Below are 17,917 nucleotides of genomic sequence, written 5' to 3' on the forward strand. Positions count from 1 at the left end.
TGGATAATGTGCTTAATGCATGGACTTGTCCTTTGATTCAGGTGGTCAGAATAAAATTCCTTGACAAACAGTTCAAATAGGCTCTTCAGTAGAAAGTCTAATCTTTACAGAAGTAAAAATGTACAGAATCAGATAGCCGACTGGTTAAGGCCTGGTTTTTAACATAGCAAGCTGCGATGGCCGAGTGGTTAAGGCGTTGGACTTGAAATCCAATGGGGTCTCCCCGCGCAGGTTCGAACCCTGCTCACAGCGCTATGGCAAACCAGTCTTTCATTTGCAACATGTCATTGGTGACATGATATGGATAATGCTTAATGCATGGACTTGTCCTTTGATTCAAGTGATCAGAATATGTTTTCCTTGACAAACAGTTCAAATAGGCTCTTCAGTAGAAAGTCTAGTCTTTACAGAAGTAAAATGTACAGAATCAGATAGCTGGCCTGGTTTTTAACATAGCAAGCTGCGATGGCCGAGTGGTAAATTGCGTTGGACTTGAAATCCAATGGGGTCTCCCCTGCGCAGATTCGAACCCTGCTCACAGCGCTTTGACAAACCAGTCTTTATTTGCAACATGTCATTGGAGACTTGATATTGATAATGTGTGCTTAATGCATGGACTTGTTCTTTGATTCAGTTGCTCAGAGTATATCTGCATTAGCAAACAGTTCAAATAGTATCTTCAGTACAGATACTGTTGTTTGTATTAGATTTATTATGGAAATTCTGAGAGCCAGGTGGGTATGTCCTCAGACTTGAAACCCCATGGGGTCTCTCTGCTCTTTTAAAATCTTATTCTCAGTGAATAGTCCACTTGTACTTTCTCTGCACATAGTTTTTGACTTGCACATTAAACTTCCAACCTTCACAGCTTTGGAAAGGACCGAGGTTACTTGGCGCAATAAGATCAAAATGTTGTGCCATCAAGTTTACCATTTTTCACCAATGATGTCTGTTTCCAAATCCCAATCCCTTTACTTGCATTCCAACAGCTGCAATGGCCGAGTTCTTTAGACGTTGGACCTGAATTTCAATGGGGTCTCCCCACCCATGTTCTTAACTTGCTTGAAGCATATAGCCCACTTCTGCTTTCTTCTCATCAATTTCCTTAGATTCCTACTGCTGTGATGGCTAAGTGGTTTAAGCATTGTAATTGAAGTCCAATATATTCTCCCTGTACAGTTTTCAACTCTGCTTACTGGGTGATGATAAAGTAGACCTTTAATAATTGGGTCTATCTCCTTTGAATTTAAATGGTCCTTACTTTATGTGCTCGTCCCACGATTGAACTGCTTAGAAAATTGCTTTTTTTAAACTTTGCTTGAAATAAATGTCAACTAGGCAGTTGAATTTGGATACTTTTGTCCTTGTGTGAGGTACCTCAGAAAGCTGTGATTGCAGAATGGTTAAATCGTTGGATTCAAAATCCATTGGGGTTGCCCAGTGCAGGTTTGAACCCTGCGAGCAGCGCTTTGACAATCCACTCTTTATTTGTAACATGTCATTGGGGACTTGATATGGATAATGCTTGGACATGTCCTTTGATTCAAGTGCTCAGAATTGATCTTCCATGACAAATGTTTCAAGTAGGCTCTTCAATAGCAAAATCTGGTCACTTTAGAGGTAAAATGGACAGAACGAGATAGCGGACTGGCTAAGGGTCTGTAGGTAACAGGAGATGCTGTGATGGCCGAGAGGTTAAGGCGTTGGACTCGAAATCCAATGGGGTCTCCCGCGCAGGTTCGAACCCTGCTCACAGCGCTATTGCAAACCAGTTTTCATTTTTAACATATCCTAGGTGACATGATATGGATAATGTGCTTAATGCATGGACTTGTCCTTTGATTCAGGTGGTCAGAATAAAATTCCTTGACAAACAGTTCAAATAGGCTCTTCAGTAGAAAGTCTAGTCTTTACAGAAGTAAAATGTACAGAATCAGATAGCCGACTGGTTAAGGCCTGGTTTTTAACATAGCAAGCTGCGATGGCCGAGTGGTTAAGGCGTTGGACTTGAAATCCAATGGGGTCTCCCCGCGCAGGTTCGAACCCTGCTCACAGCGCTATGGCAAACCAGTTTTCATTTTTAACATATCCTAGGTGACATGATATGGATAATGTGCTTAATGCATGGACTTGTCCTTTGATTCAAGTGATCAGAATATGTTTTCCTTGACAAACAGTTCAAATAGGCTCTTCAGTAGAAAGTCTAGTCTTTACAGAAGTAAAATGTACAGAATCAGATAGCCGACTGGTTAAGGCCTGGTTTTTAACATTGCAAGCTGCGATGGCCGAGTGGTTAAGGCGTTGGACTTGAAATCCAATGGGGTCTCCCCGCGCAGGTTCGAACCCTGCTCACAGCGCTTTGACAAACCAGTCTTTATTTGCATCATGTCATTGGATACTTGATATGGATAATGTCTGGACATGTCCTTTGATTCAGGTGGTCAGAATAAAATTCCTTGACAAACATTTCAAACAGGCTCTTCAGTAGAAAGTCTAGTCTTTACAGAAGTAAAATGTACAGAATCAGATAGCCGACTGGTTTTTAACATAGCAAGCTGCGATTGCCGAGTGGTAAATTGCGTTGGACTTGAAATCCAATGGGGTCTCCCTGCACAGATTCGAACCCTGCTCACAGCGCTTTGACCAACCAGTCTTTATTTGCAACATGTCATTGGAGACTTGATATTGATAATGTGTGCTTAATGCATGGACTTGTTCTTTGATTCAGTTGCTCAGAGTATATCTGCATTAGCAAACAGTTCAAATAGTATCTTCAGTACAGATACTGTTGTTTGTATTAGATTTATTATGGAAATTCTGAGAGCCAGGTGGGTATGTCCTCAGACTTGAAACCCCATGGGGTCTCTCTGCTCTTTTAAAATCTTATTCTCAGTGAATAGTCCACTTGTACTTTCTCTGCACATAGTTTTTTGACTTGCACATTAAACTTCCAACCTTCACAGCTTTGGAAAGGACCGAGGTTACTTGGCGCAATAAGATCAAAATGTTGTGCCATCAAGTTTACCATTTTTCACCAATGATGTCTGTTTCCAAATCCCAATCCCTTTACTTGCATTCCAACAGCTGCAATGGCCGAGTTCTTTAGACGTTGGACCTGAATTTCAATGGGGTCTCCCCACCCATGTTCTTAACTTGCTTGAAGCATATAGCCCACTTCTGCTTTCTTCTCATCAATTTCCTTAGATTCCTACTGCTGTGATGGCTAAGTGGTTTAAGCATTGTAATTGAAGTCCAATATATTCTCCCTGTACAGTTTTCAACTCTGCTTACTGGGTGATGATGAAGTAGACCTTTAATAATTGGGTCTATCTCCTTTGAATTTAAATGGTCCTTACTTTATGTGCTCGTCCCACGATTGAACTGCTTAGAAAATTGCTTTTTTTAAACTTTGCTTGAAATAAATGTCAACTAGGCAGTTGAATTTGGATACTTTTGTCCTTGTGTGAGGTACCTCAGAAAGCTGTGATTGCAGAATGGTTAAATCGTTGGATTCAAAATCCATTGGGGTTGCCCAGTGCAGGTTTGAACCCTGCGAGCAGCGCTTTGACAATCCACTCTTTATTTGTAACATGTCATTGGGGACTTGATATGGATAATGCTTGGACATGTCCTTTGATTCAAGTGCTCAGAATTGATCTTCCATGACAAATGTTTCAAGTAGGCTCTTCAATAGCAATAATCTGGTCACTTTAGAGGTAAAATGGACAGAACGAGATAGTGGACTGGCTAAGGGTCTGTAGGTAACAGGAGATGCTGTGATGGCCGAGAGGTTAAGGCGTTGGACTCGAAATCCAATGGGGTCTCCCTGCTCAGGTTCGAACCCTGCTCACAGCGCTATGGCAAACCAGTTTTCATTTTTAACATATCCTAGGTGACATGATATGGATAATGTGCTTAATGCATGGACTTGTCCTTTGATTCAGGTGGTCAGAATAAAATTCCTTGACAAACAGTTCAAATAGGCTCTTCAGTAGAAAGTCTAGTCTTTACAGAAGTAAAATGTACAGAATCAGATAGCCGACTGGTTAAGGCCTGGTTTTTAACATAGCAAGCTGCGATGGCCGAGTGGTTAAGGCGTTGGACTTGAAATCCAATGGGGTCTCCCCGTGCAGGTTCGAACCCTGCTCACAGCGCTATGTCAAACCAGTTTTCATTTTTAACATATCCTAGGTGACATGATATGGATAATGTGCTTAATGCATGGACTTGTCCTTTGATTCAAGTGATCAGAATATGTTTTCCTTGACAAACAGTTCAAATAGGCTCTTCAGTAGAAAGTCTAGTCTTTACAGAAGTAAAATGTACAGAATCAGATAGCCGACTGGTTAAGGCCTGGTTTTTAACATAGCAAGCTGCGATGGCCGAGTGGTTAAGGCGTTGGACTCAAAATCCATTGGGGTTACCCAGTGCAGGTTTGAACCCTGCGAGCAGCGCTTTGACAATCCACTCTTTATTTGTAACATGTCATTGGGGACTTGATATGGATAATGCTTGGACATGTCCTTTGATTCAAGTGCTCAGAATATTTTTTCTTGACAAACAGTTCAAATAGGCTCTTCAGTAGAAAGTCTAGTCTTTACAGAAGTAAAATGTACAGAATCAGATAGCCGACTGGTTAAGGCCTGGTTTTTAACATAGCAAGCTGCGATGGCCGAGTGGTTAAGGCGTTGGACTTGAAATCCAATGGGGTCCCCGCGCAGGTTCGAACCCTGCTCACAGCGCTTTGACAAACCAGTCTTTATTTGCATCATGTCATTGGAGACTTGATATGGATAATGTCTGACTTGTCCTTTGATTCAGGTGGTCAGAATAAAATTCCTTGACAAACATTTCAAACAGGCTCTTCAGTAGAAAGTCTAGTCTTTACAGAAGTAAAATGTACAGAATCAGATAGCTGGCTGGTTTTTAACATAGCAAGCTGCGATTGCCGAGTGGTAAATTGCGTTGGACTTGAAATCCAATGGGGTCTCCCTGCACAGATTCGAACCCTGCTCACAGCGCTTTGACAAACCAGTCTTTATTTGCAACATGTCATTGGAGACTTGATATTGATAATGTGTGCTTAATGCATGGACTTGTTCTTTGATTCAGTTGCTCAGAGTATATCTGCATTAGCAAACAGTTCAAATAGTATCTTCAGTACAGATACTGTTGTTTGTATTAGATTTATTATGGAAATTCTGAGAGCCAGGTGGGTATGTCCTCAGACTTGAAACCCCATGGGGTCTCTCTGCTCTTTTTAAAATCTTATTCTCAGTGAATAGTCCACTTGTACTTTCTCTGCACATAGTTTTTTGACTTGCACATTAAACTTCCAACCTTCACAGCTTTGGAAAGGACCGAGGTTACTTGGCGCAATAAGATCAAAATGTTGTGCCATCAAGTTTACCATTTTTCACCAATGATGTCTGTTTCCAAATCCCAATCCCTTTACTTGCATTCCAACAGCTGCAATGGCCGAGTTCTTTAGACGTTGGACCTGAATTTCAATGGGGTCTCCCCACCCATGTTCTTAACTTGCTTGAAGCATATAGCCCACTTCTGCTTTCTTCTCATCAATTTCCTTAGATTCCTACTGCTGTGATGGCTAAGTGGTTTAAGCATTGTAATTGAAGTCCAATATATTCTCCCTGTACAGTTTTCAACTCTGCTTACTGGGTGATGATGAAGTAGACCTTTAATAATTGGGTCTATCTCCTTTGAATTTAAATGGTCCTTACTTTATGTGCTCGTCCCACGATTGAACTGCTTAGAAAATTGCTTTTTTTTAAACTTTGCTTGAAATAAATGTCAACTAGGCAGTTGAATTTGGATACTTTTGTCCTTGTGTGAGGTACCTCAGAAAGCTGTGATTGCAGAATGGTTAAATCGTTGGATTCAAAATCCATTGGGGTTGCCCAGTGCAGGTTTGAACCCTGCGAGCAGCGCTTTGACAATCCACTCTTTATTTGTAACATGTCATTGGGGACTTGATATGGATAATGCTTGGACATGTCCTTTGATTCAAGTGCTCAGAATTGATCTTCCATGACAAATGTTTCAAGTAGGCTCTTCAATAGCAATAATCTGGTCACTTTAGAGGTAAAATGGACAGAACGAGATAGCGGACTGGCTAAGGGTCTGTAGGTAACAGGAGATGCTGTGATGGCCGAGAGGTTAAGGCGTTGGACTCGAAATCCAATGGGGTCTCCCCGCGCAGGTTCGAACCCTGCTCACAGCGCTATGGCAACCCAGTTTTCATTTTTAACATATCCTAGGTGACATGATATGGATAATGTGCTTAATGCATGGACTTGTCCTTTGATTCAGGTGGTCAGAATAAAATTCCTTGACAAACAGTTCAAATAGGCTCTTCATTAGAAAGTCTAATCTTTACAGAAGTAAAAATGTACAGAATCAGATAGCCGACTGGTTAAGGCCTGGTTTTTAACATAGCAAGCTGCGATGGCCGAGTGGTTAAGGTGTTAGACTTGAAATCCAATGGGGTCTCCCCGCGCAGGTTCGAACCCTGCTCACAGCGCTTTTACAAACCAGTCTTTATTTTAACATGTCATTGGAGACTTGATATGGATAATGTGCTTAATGCATGGACTTGTCCTTTGATTCAAGTGATCAGAATATGTTTTCCTTGACAAAGAGTTCAAATAGGCTCTTCATTAGAAAGTCTAATCTTTACAGAAGTAAAAATGTACAGAATCAGATAGCCGACTGGTTAAGGCCTGGTTTTTAACATTGCAAGCTGCGATGGCCGAGTGGTTAAGGCGTTGGACTTGAAATCCAATGGGGTCTCCCCGCGCAGGTTCGAACCCTGCTCACAGCGCTTTGACAAACCAGTCTTTATTTGCATCATGTCATTGGAGACTTGATATGGATAATGTCTGGACTTGTCCTTTGATTCAGGTGGTCAGAATAAAATTCCTTGACAAACATTTCAAACAGGCTCTTCATTAGAAAGTCTAATCTTTACAGAAATAAAAATGTACAGAATCAGATAGCCGACTGGTTTTTAACATAGCAAGCTGCGATTGCCGAGTGGTAAATTGCGTTGGACTTGAAATCCAATGGGGTCTCCCTGCACAGATTCGAACCCTGCTCACAGCGCTTTGACAAACCAGTCTTTATTTGCAACATGTCATTGGAGACTTGATATTGATAATGTGTGCTTAATGCATGGACTTGTTCTTTGATTCAGTTGCTCAGAGTATATCTGCATTAGCAAACAGTTCAAATAGTATCTTCAGTACAGATACTGTTGTTTGTATTAGATTTATTATGGAAATTCTGAGAGCCAGGTGGGTATGTCCTCAGACTTGAAACCCCATGGGGTCTCTCTGCTATTTTTAAAATCTTATTCTCAGTGAATAGTCCACTTGTACTTTCTCTGCACATAGTTTTTTGACTTGCACATTAAACTTCCAACCTTCACAGCTTTGGAAAGGACCGAGGTTACTTGGCGCAATAAGATCAAAATGTTGTGCCATCAAGTTTACCATTTTTCACCAATGATGTCTGTTTCCAAATCCCAATCCCTTTACTTGCATTCCAACAGCTGCAATGGCCGAGTTCTTAGACGTTGGACCTGAATTTCAATGGGGTCTCCCCACCCATGTTCTTAACTTGCTTGAAGCATATAGCCCACTTCTGCTTTCTTCTCATCAATTTCCTTAGATTCCTACTGCTGTGATGGCTAAGTGGTTTAAGCATTGTAATTGAAGTCCAATATATTCTCTCTGTACAGTTTTCAACTCTGCTTACTGGGTGATGATAAAGTAGACCTTTAATAATTGGGTCTATCTCCTTTGAATTTAAATGGTCCTTACTTTATGTGCTCGTCCCACGATTGAACTGCTTAGAAAATTGCTTTTAAAAAAAACTTTGCTTGAAATAAATGTCAACTAGGCAGTTGAATTTGGATACTTTTGTCCTTGTGTGAGGTACCTCAGAAAGCTGTGATTGCAGAATGGTTAAATCGTTGGATTCAAAATCCATTGGGGTTGCCCAGTGCAGGTTTGAACCCTGCGAGCAGCGCTTTGACAATCCACTCTTTATTTGTAACATGTCATTGGGGACTTGATATGGATAATGCTTGGACATGTCCTTTGATTCAAGTGCTCAGAATTGATCTTCCATGACAAATGTTCCAAGTAGGCTCTTCAATAGCAATAATCTGGTCACTTTAGAGGTAAAATGGACAGAACGAGATAGCGGACTGGCTAAGGGTCTGTAGGTAACAGAGGAGATGCTGTGATGGCCGAGAGGTTAAGGCGTTGGACTCGAAATCCAATGGGGTCTCCCGCGCAGGTTCGAACCCTGCTCACAGCGCTATTGCAAACCAGTTTTCATTTTTAACATATCCTAGGTGACATGATATGGATAATGTGCTTAATGCATGGACTTGTCCTTTGATTCAAGTGCTCAGAATATTTTTTCCTTGACAAACAGTTCAAATAGGCTCTTCAGTAGAAAGTCTAGTCCTTACTGAAGTAAAATGTACAGAATCAGATAGCCGACTGGTGTTTAACATAGCAAGCTGCGATGGCCGAGTGGTTAAGGCGTTGGACTTGAAATCCAATGGGGTCTCCCCGCGCAGGTTCGAACCCTGCTCACAGCGCTTTGACAAACCAGTCTTTCTTTGTAACATGTCATTGGAGACTTGATATGGATAATATATGCTTAATGCATGGACTTGTCCTTTGATTCAAGTGCTCAGAATATTTTTTCCTTGACAAACAGTTCAAATAGGCTCTTCAGTAGAAAGTCTAGTCCTTACAGAAGTAAAATGTACAGAATCAGATAGCCGACTGGTTAAGGCCTGGTTTTTAACATAGCAAGCTGCGATGGCCGAGTGGTTAAGGCGTTGGACTTGAAATCCAATGGGGTCTCCCCGCGCAGGTTCGAACCCTGCTCACAGCGCTTTGACAAACCAGTCTTTATTTGCATCATGTCATTGGAGACTTGATATGGATAATGTCTGGACTTGTCCTTTGATTCAGGTGGTCAGAATAAAATTCCTTGACAAACATTTCAAACAGGCTCTTCAGTAGAAAGTCTAGTCTTTACAGAAGTAAAATGTACAGAATCAGATAGCTGGCTGGTTTTTAACATAGCAAGCTGCGATTGCCGAGTGGTAAATTGCGTTGGACTTGAAATCCAATGGGGTCTCCCTGCACAGATTCGAACCCTGCTCACAGCGCTTTGACAAACCAGTCTTTATTTGCAACATGTCATTGGAGACTTGATATTGATAATGTGTGCTTAATGCATGGACTTGTTCTTTGATTCAGTTGCTCAGAGTATATCTGCATTAGCAAACAGTTCAAATAGTATCTTCAGTACAGATACTGTTGTTTGTATTAGATTTATTATGGAAATTCTGAGAGCCAGGTGGGTATGTCCTCAGACTTGAAACCCCATGGGGTCTCTCTGCTCTTTTAAAATCTTATTCTCAGTGAATAGTCCACTTGTACTTTCTCTGCACATAGTTTTTGACTTGCACATTAAACTTCCAACCTTCACAGCTTTGGAAAGGACCGAGGTTACTTGGCGCAATAAGATCAAAATGTTGTGCCATCAAGTTTACCATTTTTCACCAATGATGTCTGTTTCCAAATCCCAATCCCTTTACTTGCATTCCAACAGCTGCAATGGCCGAGTTCTTTAGACGTTGGACCTGAATTTCAATGGGGTCTCCCCACCCATGTTCTTAACTTGCTTGAAGCATATAGCCCACTTCTGCTTTCTTCTCATCAATTTCCTTAGATTCCTACTGCTGTGATGGCTAAGTGGTTTAAGCATTGTAATTGAAGTCCAATATATTCTCTCTGTACAGTTTTCAACTCTGCTTACTGGGTGATGATAAAGTAGACCTTTAATAATTGGGTCTATCTCCTTTGAATTTAAATGGTCCTTACTTTATGTGCTCGTCCCACGATTGAACTGCTTAGAAAATTGCTTTTAAAAAAAACTTTGCTTGAAATAAATGTCAACTAGGCAGTTGAATTTGGATACTTTTGTCCTTGTGTGAGGTACCTCAGAAAGCTGTGATTGCAGAATGGTTAAATCGTTGGATTCAAAATCCATTGGGGTTGCCCAGTGCAGGTTTGAACCCTGCGAGCAGCGCTTTGACAATCCACTCTTTATTTGTAACATGTCATTGGGGACTTGATATGGATAATGCTTGGACATGTCCTTTGATTCAAGTGCTCAGAATTGATCTTCCATGACAAATGTTCAAGTAGGCTCTTCAATAGCAATAATCTGGTCACTTTAGAGGTAAAATGGACAGAACGAGATAGCGGACTGGCTAAGGGTCTGTAGGTAACAGGAGATGCTGTGATGGCCGAGAGGTTAAGGCGTTGGACTCGAAATCCAATGGGGTCTCCCCGCTCAGGTTCGAACCCTGCTCACAGCGCTATGGCAAACCAGTTTTCATTTTTAACATATCCTAGGTGACATGATATGGATAATGTGCTTAATGCATGGACTTGTCCTTTGATTCAAGTGATCAGAATATGTTTTCCTTGACAAACATTTCAAACAGGCTCTTCAGTAGAAAGTCTAGTCTTTACAGAAGTAAAATGTACAGAATCAGATAGCTGGCTGGTTTTTAACATAGCAACCTGCGATTGCCGAGTGGTAAATTGCGTTGGACTTGAAATCCAATGGGGTCTCCCTGCACAGATTCGAACCCTGCTCACAGCGCTTTGACAAACCAGTCTTTATTTGCAACATGTCATTGGAGACTTGATATTGATAATGTGTGCTTAATGCATGGACTTGTTCTTTGATTCAGTTGCTCAGAGTATATCTGCATTAGCAAACAGTTCAAATAGTATCTTCAGTACAGATACTGTTGTTTGTATTAGATTTATTATGGAAATTCTGAGAGCCAGGTGGGTATGTCCTCAGACTTGAAACCCCATGGGGTCTCTCTGCTATTTTTAAAATCTTATTCTCAGTGAATAGTCCACTTGTACTTTCTCTGCACATAGTTTTTTGACTTGCACATTAAACTTCCAACCTTCACAGCTTTGGAAAGGAAAGAGGTTACTTGGCGCAATAAGATCAAAATGTTGTGCCATCAAGTTTACCATTTTTCACCAATGATGTCTGTTTCCAAATCCCAATCCCTTTACTTGCATTCCAACAGCTGCAATGGCCGAGTTCTTTAGACGTTGGACCTGAATTTCAATGGGGTCTCCCCACCCATGTTCTTAACTTGCTTGAAGCATATAGCCCACTTCTGCTTTCTTCTCATCAATTTCCTTAGATTCCTACTGCTGTGATGGCTAAGTGGTTTAAGCATTGTAATTGAAGTCCAATATATTCTCTCTGTACAGTTTTCAACTCTGCTTACTGGGTGATGATAAAGTAGACCTTTAATAATTGGGTCTATCTCCTTTGAATTTAAATGGTCCTTACTTTATGTGCTCGTCCCACGATTGAACTGCTTAGAAAATTGCTTTTTTTAAAAACTTTTCTTGAAATAAATGTCAACTAGGCAGTTGAATTTGGATACTTTTGTCCTTGTGTGAGGTACCTCAGAAAGCTGTGATTGCAGAATGGTTAAATCGTTGGATTCAAAATCCATTGGGGTTACCCAGTGCAGGTTTGAACCCTGCGAGCAGCGCTTTGACAATCCACTCTTTATTTGTAACATGTCATTGGGGACTTGATATGGATAATGCTTGGACATGTCCTTTGATTCAAGTGCTCAGAATTGATCTTCCATGACAAATGTTTCAAGTAGGCTCTTCAATAGCAATAATCTGGTCACTTTAGAGGTAAAATGGACAGAACGAGATAGCGGACTGGCTAAGGGTCTGTAGGTAACAGGAGTTGCTGTGATGGCCGAGAGGTTAAGGCGTTGGACTTGAAATCCAATGGGGTCTCCCGCGCAGGTTCGAACCCTGCTCACAGCGCAATTGCAAACCAGTTTTCATTTTTAACATATCCTAGGTGACATGATATGGATAATGTGCTTAATGCATGGACTTGTCCTTTGATTCAGGTGGTCAGAATATTTTTCCTTGACAAACAGTTCAAATAGGCTCTTCAGTAGAAAGTCTAGTCTTTACAGAAGTAAAATGTACAGAATCAGATAGCCGACTGGTTAAGGCCTGGTGTTTAACATAGCAAGCTGCGATGGCCGAGTGGTTAAGGCGTTGGACTTGAAATCCAATGGGGTCTCCCCGCGCAGGTTCGAACCCTGCTCACAGCGCTTTGACAATCCACTCTTTATTTGTAACATGTCATTGGGGATTTGATATGGATAATGCTTGGACATGTCCTTTGATTCAAGTGATCAGAATATGTTTTCCTTGACATACAGTTCAAATAGGCTCTTCAGTAGAAAGTATAGTCTTTACAGAAGTAAAATGTACAGAATCAGATAGCTGGCTGGTTTTTAACATAGCAAGCTGCGATGGCCGAGTGTTTAAGGCGTTGGACTTGAAATCCAATGCGGTCTCCCCGCGCAGGTTCGAACCCTGCTCACAGCGCTTTGACAAACCAGTCTTTATTTGCATCATGTCATTGGATACTTGATATGGATAATGTCCTTTGATTCAGGTGGTCAGAATAAAATTCCTTGACAAACATTTCAAACAGGCTCTTCAGTAGAAAGTCTAGTCTTTACAGAAGTAAAATGTACAGAATCAGATAGCTGGCTGGTTTTTAACATAGCAAGCTGCGATTGCCGAGTGGTAAATTGCGTTGGACTTGAAATCCAATGGGGTCTCCCTGCACAGATTCGAACCCTGCTCACAGCGCTTTGACAAACCAGTCTTTATTTGCAACATGTCATTGGAGACTTGATATTGATAATGTGTGCTTAATGCATGGACTTGTTCTTTGATTCAGTTGCTCAGAGTATATCTGCATTAGCAAACAGTTCAAATAGTATCTTCAGTACAGATACTGTTGTTTGTATTAGATTTATTATGGAAATTCTGAGAGCCAGGTGGGTATGTCCTCAGACTTGAAACCCCATGGGGTCTCTCTGCTCTTTTTAAAATCTTATTCTCAGTGAATAGTCCACTTGTACTTTCTCTGCACATAGTTTTTTGACTTGCACATTAAACTTCCAACCTTCACAGCTTTGGAAAGGACCGAGGTTACTTGGCGCAATAAGATCAAAATGTTGTGCCATCAAGTTTACCATTTTTCACCAATGATGTCTGTTTCCAAATCCCAATCCCTTTACTTGCATTCCAACAGCTGCAATGGCCGAGTTCTTTAGACGTTGGACCTGAATTTCAATGGGGTCTCCCCACCCATGTTCTTAACTTGCTTGAAGCATATAGCCCACTTCTGCTTTCTTCTCATCAATTTCCTTAGATTCCTACTGCTGTGATGGCTAAGTGGTTTAAGCATTGTAATTGAAGTCCAATATATTCTCCCTGTACAGTTTTCAACTCTGCTTACTGGGTGATGATGAAGTAGACCTTTAATAATTGGGTCTATCTCCTTTGAATTTAAATGGTCCTTACTTTATGTGCTCGTCCCACGATTGAACTCCTTAGAAAATTGCTTTTTTTTAAACTTTGCTTGAAATAAATGTCAACTAGGTAGTTGAATTTGGATACTTTTGTCCTTGTGTGAGGTACCTCAGAAAGCTGTGATTGCAGAATGGTTAAATCGTTGGATTCAAAATCCATTGGGGTTGCCCAGTGCAGGTTTGAACCCTGCGAGCAGCGCTTTGACAATCCACTCTTTATTTGTAACATGTCATTGGGGACTTGATATGGATAATGCTTGGACATGTCCTTTGATTCAAGTGCTCAGAATTGATCTTCCATGACAAATGTTCCAAGTAGGCTCTTCAATAGCAATAATCTGGTCACTTTAGAGGTAAAATGGACAGAACGAGATAGCGGACTGGCTAAGGGTCTGTAGGTAACAGGAGATGCTGTGATGGCCGAGAGGTTAAGGCGTTGGACTCGAAATCCAATGGGGTCTCCCCGCGCAGGTTCGAACCCTGCTCACAGCGCTATGGCAAACCAGTTTTCATTTTTAACATATCCTAGGTGACATGATATGGATAATGTGCTTAATGCATGGACTTGTCCTTTGATTCAGGTGGTCAGAATAAAATTCCTTGACAAACAGTTCAAATAGGCTCTTCAGTAGAAAGTCTAATCTTTACAGAAGTAAAAATGTACAGAATCAGATAGCCGACTGGTTAAGGCCTGGTTTTTAACATAGCAAGCTGCGATGGCCGAGTGGTTAAGGCGTTGGACTTGAAATCCAATGGGGTCTCCCCGCGCAGGTTCGAACCCTGCTCACAGCGCTATGGCAAACCAGTTTTCATTTTTAACATATCCTAGGTGACATGATATGGATAATGTGCTTAATGCATGGACTTGTCCTTTGATTCAAGTGATCAGAATATGTTTTCCTTGACAAACAGTTCAAATAGGCTCTTCAGTAGAAAGTATAGTCTTTACAGAAGTAAAATGTACAGAATCAGATAGCCGACTGGTTGTTTTTAACATAGCAAGCTGCGATGGCCGAGTGGTTAAGGCGTTGGACTTGAAATCCAATGGGGGCGCAGGTTCGAACCCTGCTCACAGCGCTTTGACAAACCAGTCTTTATTTGCATCATGTCATTGGAGACTTGATATGGATAATGTCTGGACTTGTCCTTTGATTCAGGTGCTCAGAATAAAATTCCTTGACAAACAGTTCAAATAGGCTCTTCAGTAGAAAGTCTAGTCTTTACAGAAGTAAAATGTACAGAATCAGATAGCTGTCTGGTTTTTAACATAGCAAGCTGCGATTGAGAAGTGGTAAATTGCGTTGGACTTGAAGTCCAATGGGGTCTCCCCTGCAGGTTCGAACCCTGCTCACAGCGCTTTGACAAACCAGTCTTTATTTGCATCATGTCATTGGAGACTTGATATGGATAATGTCTGGACTTGTCCTTTGATTCAGGTGGTCAGAATAAAATTCCTTGACAAACAGTTCAAATAGGCTCTTCAGTAGAAAGTCTAATCTTTACAGAAGTAAAAATTTACAGAATCAGATAGCCGACTGGTTAAGGCCTGGTTTTTAACATAGCAAGCTGCGATGGCCGAGTGGTAAATGGCGTTGGACTTGAAATCCAATGGGGTCTCCCCGCGCAGGTTCGAACCCTGCTCACAGCGCTTTGACAAACCAGTCTTTATTTGCATCATGTCATTGGAGACTTGATATGGATAATGTCTGGACTTGTCCTTTGATTCAAGTGGTCAGAATAATTTTTCCTTGACAAACATTTCAAACAGGCTCTTCAGTAGAAAGTCTAGTCTTTACAGAAGTAAAATGTACAGAATCAGATAACTGGCTGGTTTTTAACATAGCAAGCTGAGATTGCCGAGTGGTAAATTGCGTTGGACTTGAAATCAATGGTCTCCCTCCCTGCACAGATTCGAACCCTGCTCACAGCGCTTTGACAAACCAGTCTTTATTTGCAACATGTCATTGGAGACTTGATATTGATAATGTGTGCTTAATGCATGGACTTGTTCTTTGATTCAGTTGCTCAGAGTATATCTGCATTAGCAAACAGTTCAAATAGTATCTTCAGTACAGATACTGTTGTTTGTATTAGATTTATTATGGAAATTCTGAGAGCCAGGTGGGTATGTCCTCAGACTTGAAACCCCATGGGGTCTCTCTGCTCTTTTTAAAATCTTATTCTCAGTGAATAGTCCACTTGTACTTTCTCTGCACATAGTTTTTTGACTTGCACATTAAACTTCCAACCTTCACAGCTTTGGAAAGGACCGAGGTTACTTGGCGCAATAAGATCAAAATGTTGTGCCATCAAGTTTACCATTTTTCACCAATGATGTCTGTTTCCAAATCCCAATCCCTTTACTTGCATTCCAACAGCTGCAATGGCCGAGTTCTTTAGACGTTGGACCTGAATTTCAATGGGGTCTCCCCACCCATGTTCTTAACTTGCTTGAAGCATATAGCCCACTTCTGCTTTCTTCTCATCAATTTCCTTAGATTCCTACTGCTGTGATGGCTAAGTGGTTTAAGCATTGTAATTGAAGTCCAATATATTCTCTCTGTACAGTTTTCAACTCTGCTTACTGGGTGATGATAAAGTAGACCTTTAATAATTGGGTCTATCTCCTTTGAATTTAAATGGTCCTTACTTTATGTGCTCGTCCCACGATTGAACTGCTTAGAAAATTGCTTTTAAAAAAAACTTTGCTTGAAATAAATGTCAACTAGGCAGTTGAATTTGGATACTTTTGTCCTTGTGTGAGGTACCTCAGAAAGCTGTCATTGCAGAATGGTTAAATCGTTGGATTCAAAAGTTCCATTGGGGTTGCTTCAGTGCAGGTTTGAACTCTGCAAGAGCAGCGTTTGACAATCCACTTTATTTGTAACATGTCATTGGGGACTTGATATGGATAATGCTTGGACATGTCCTTTGATTCAAGTGCTCAGAATTGATCTTCCATGACAAATGTTTCAAGTAGGCTCTTCAATAGCAATAATCTGGTCACTTTAGAGGTAAAATGGACAGAACTAGATCAGCGGACTGGCTAAGGGTCTGTAATAAAATTTTGACAAACAGTTCAAATAGGCTCTTCAGTAGAAAGTCTATCTTTACAGAAGTAAAATGTACAGAATCAGATAGGCTGTTAAGGCCTGGTTTTAACATAGCAAGGCGAGTTGATGAGCGTTGGACTTGAAATCCAATGGGGTCTCCCCCCGCGCAGGTTCGAACCCTGCTCACAGCGCTATGCAAACCAGTTTTCATTTTTAACATATCCTAGGTGACATGATATGGATAATGTGCTTAATGCATGGACTTGTCCTTTGATTCAAGTGATCACAATATGTTTTCCTTGACAAACAGTTCAAATAGGCTCTTCAGTAGAAAGTCTAGTCTTTACAGAAGTAAAATGTACAGAATCAGATAGCCGACTGGTTAAGGCCTGGTTTTTAACATAGCAAGCTGCGATGGCCGAGTGGTAAAGGCGTTGGACTTGAAATCCAATGTCAGATTCGAACCCTGCTCACAGCGCTTTGACAAACCAGTCTTTATTTGCAACATGTCATTGAGACTTGATATTGATAATGTGCTTAATGCATGGACTTGTTCTTTGATTCAGTTGCTCATCTGCATTAGCAAACAGTTCAAATAGTATCTTCAGTACAGATACTGTTGTTTGTATTAGATTTATTATGGAAATTCTGAGAGCCAGGTGGGTATGTCCTCAGACTTGAAACCCCATGGGGTCTCTCTGCTCTTTTAAAATCTTATTCTCAGTGAATAGTCCACTTGTACTTTCTCTGCACATAGTTTTTTGACTTGCACATTAAACTTCCAACCTTCACAGCTTTGGAAAGGAAAGAGGTTACAGCGCAAGATCAAAATGTTGTGCCATCAAGTTTACCATTTTTCACCAATGATGTCTGTTTCCAAATCCCAATCCCTTTACTTGCATTCAACAGCTGCAATGGCCGAGTTCTTTAGACGTTGGACCTGAATTTCAATGGGGTCTCCCACCCATGTTCTTAACTTGCTTGAAGCATATAGCCCACTTCTGCTTTCTTCTCATCAATTTCCTTAGATTCCTACTGCTGTGATGGCTAAGTGGTTTAAGCATTGTAATTGAAGTCCAATATATTCTCCCTGTACAGTTTTCAACTCTGCTTACTGGGTGATGATAAAGTAGACCTTTAATAATTGGGTCTATCTCCTTTGAATTTAAATTGTCCTTACTTTATGTGCTCGTCCCACCATTGAAGTGGTTAGAAAATTGCTTTAAAAAAACTTTGCTTGAAAAAATGTCAACTAGGCAGTTGAATTTGATACTTTTGTCCTTGTGTGAGGTACCTCAGAGCTGTGATTGCAGGATGGTTAAATCGTTGGATTCAAAATCCATTG

At 40.9% G+C, this 17,917-nt stretch overlaps 2 protein-coding genes and 21 non-coding genes across 26 annotated transcripts in view; 21 read left to right on the forward strand and 2 right to left on the reverse strand.

The window, feature by feature from the left end:
• The window catches only part of LOC118384359 (nuclear body protein SP140-like protein), a 241,315-nt gene that overhangs the window by 72,042 nt on the left and 151,356 nt on the right, over positions 1 to 17,917 (reverse strand). The gene's annotated exons all lie outside the window — the stretch shown is intronic.
• The window catches only part of LOC118384134 (nuclear body protein SP140-like protein), a 112,339-nt gene that overhangs the window by 70,254 nt on the left and 24,168 nt on the right, over positions 1 to 17,917 (reverse strand). The gene's annotated exons all lie outside the window — the stretch shown is intronic.
• Positions 171 to 252, forward strand: trnas-uga (transfer RNA serine (anticodon UGA)). The gene has a single exon. It is a non-coding gene; the product is annotated as a tRNA-Ser (tRNA).
• Positions 1,678 to 1,758, forward strand: trnas-cga (transfer RNA serine (anticodon CGA)). The gene has a single exon. It is a non-coding gene; the product is annotated as a tRNA-Ser (tRNA).
• trnas-uga (transfer RNA serine (anticodon UGA)) lies at positions 1,976 to 2,057 on the forward strand. Its single transcript has one exon. It is a non-coding gene; the product is annotated as a tRNA-Ser (tRNA).
• Positions 2,276 to 2,357, forward strand: trnas-uga (transfer RNA serine (anticodon UGA)). Its single transcript has one exon. It is a non-coding gene; the product is annotated as a tRNA-Ser (tRNA).
• On the forward strand, positions 3,774 to 3,855 carry trnas-cga (transfer RNA serine (anticodon CGA)). The gene has a single exon. It is a non-coding gene; the product is annotated as a tRNA-Ser (tRNA).
• trnas-uga (transfer RNA serine (anticodon UGA)) lies at positions 4,073 to 4,154 on the forward strand. The gene has a single exon. It is a non-coding gene; the product is annotated as a tRNA-Ser (tRNA).
• Positions 4,373 to 4,454, forward strand: trnal-caa (transfer RNA leucine (anticodon CAA)). Its single transcript has one exon. It is a non-coding gene; the product is annotated as a tRNA-Leu (tRNA).
• trnas-uga (transfer RNA serine (anticodon UGA)) lies at positions 4,663 to 4,742 on the forward strand. The gene has a single exon. It is a non-coding gene; the product is annotated as a tRNA-Ser (tRNA).
• Positions 6,160 to 6,241, forward strand: trnas-cga (transfer RNA serine (anticodon CGA)). The gene has a single exon. It is a non-coding gene; the product is annotated as a tRNA-Ser (tRNA).
• Positions 6,460 to 6,541, forward strand: trnas-uga (transfer RNA serine (anticodon UGA)). Its single transcript has one exon. It is a non-coding gene; the product is annotated as a tRNA-Ser (tRNA).
• trnas-uga (transfer RNA serine (anticodon UGA)) lies at positions 6,760 to 6,841 on the forward strand. Its single transcript has one exon. It is a non-coding gene; the product is annotated as a tRNA-Ser (tRNA).
• On the forward strand, positions 8,263 to 8,343 carry trnas-cga (transfer RNA serine (anticodon CGA)). The gene has a single exon. It is a non-coding gene; the product is annotated as a tRNA-Ser (tRNA).
• On the forward strand, positions 8,551 to 8,632 carry trnas-uga (transfer RNA serine (anticodon UGA)). Its single transcript has one exon. It is a non-coding gene; the product is annotated as a tRNA-Ser (tRNA).
• Positions 8,853 to 8,934, forward strand: trnas-uga (transfer RNA serine (anticodon UGA)). The gene has a single exon. It is a non-coding gene; the product is annotated as a tRNA-Ser (tRNA).
• Positions 10,351 to 10,432, forward strand: trnas-cga (transfer RNA serine (anticodon CGA)). Its single transcript has one exon. It is a non-coding gene; the product is annotated as a tRNA-Ser (tRNA).
• trnas-uga (transfer RNA serine (anticodon UGA)) lies at positions 11,862 to 11,942 on the forward strand. The gene has a single exon. It is a non-coding gene; the product is annotated as a tRNA-Ser (tRNA).
• trnas-uga (transfer RNA serine (anticodon UGA)) lies at positions 12,160 to 12,241 on the forward strand. The gene has a single exon. It is a non-coding gene; the product is annotated as a tRNA-Ser (tRNA).
• Positions 13,930 to 14,011, forward strand: trnas-cga (transfer RNA serine (anticodon CGA)). The gene has a single exon. It is a non-coding gene; the product is annotated as a tRNA-Ser (tRNA).
• On the forward strand, positions 14,230 to 14,311 carry trnas-uga (transfer RNA serine (anticodon UGA)). Its single transcript has one exon. It is a non-coding gene; the product is annotated as a tRNA-Ser (tRNA).
• Positions 14,522 to 14,596, forward strand: trnas-uga (transfer RNA serine (anticodon UGA)). The gene has a single exon. It is a non-coding gene; the product is annotated as a tRNA-Ser (tRNA).
• On the forward strand, positions 15,085 to 15,167 carry trnas-uga (transfer RNA serine (anticodon UGA)). Its single transcript has one exon. It is a non-coding gene; the product is annotated as a tRNA-Ser (tRNA).

This window comes from Oncorhynchus keta, chromosome 5 (assembly GCF_023373465.1).
Source record: "Oncorhynchus keta strain PuntledgeMale-10-30-2019 chromosome 5, Oket_V2, whole genome shotgun sequence".
Taxonomy (NCBI): domain Eukaryota; kingdom Metazoa; phylum Chordata; class Actinopteri; order Salmoniformes; family Salmonidae; genus Oncorhynchus; species Oncorhynchus keta.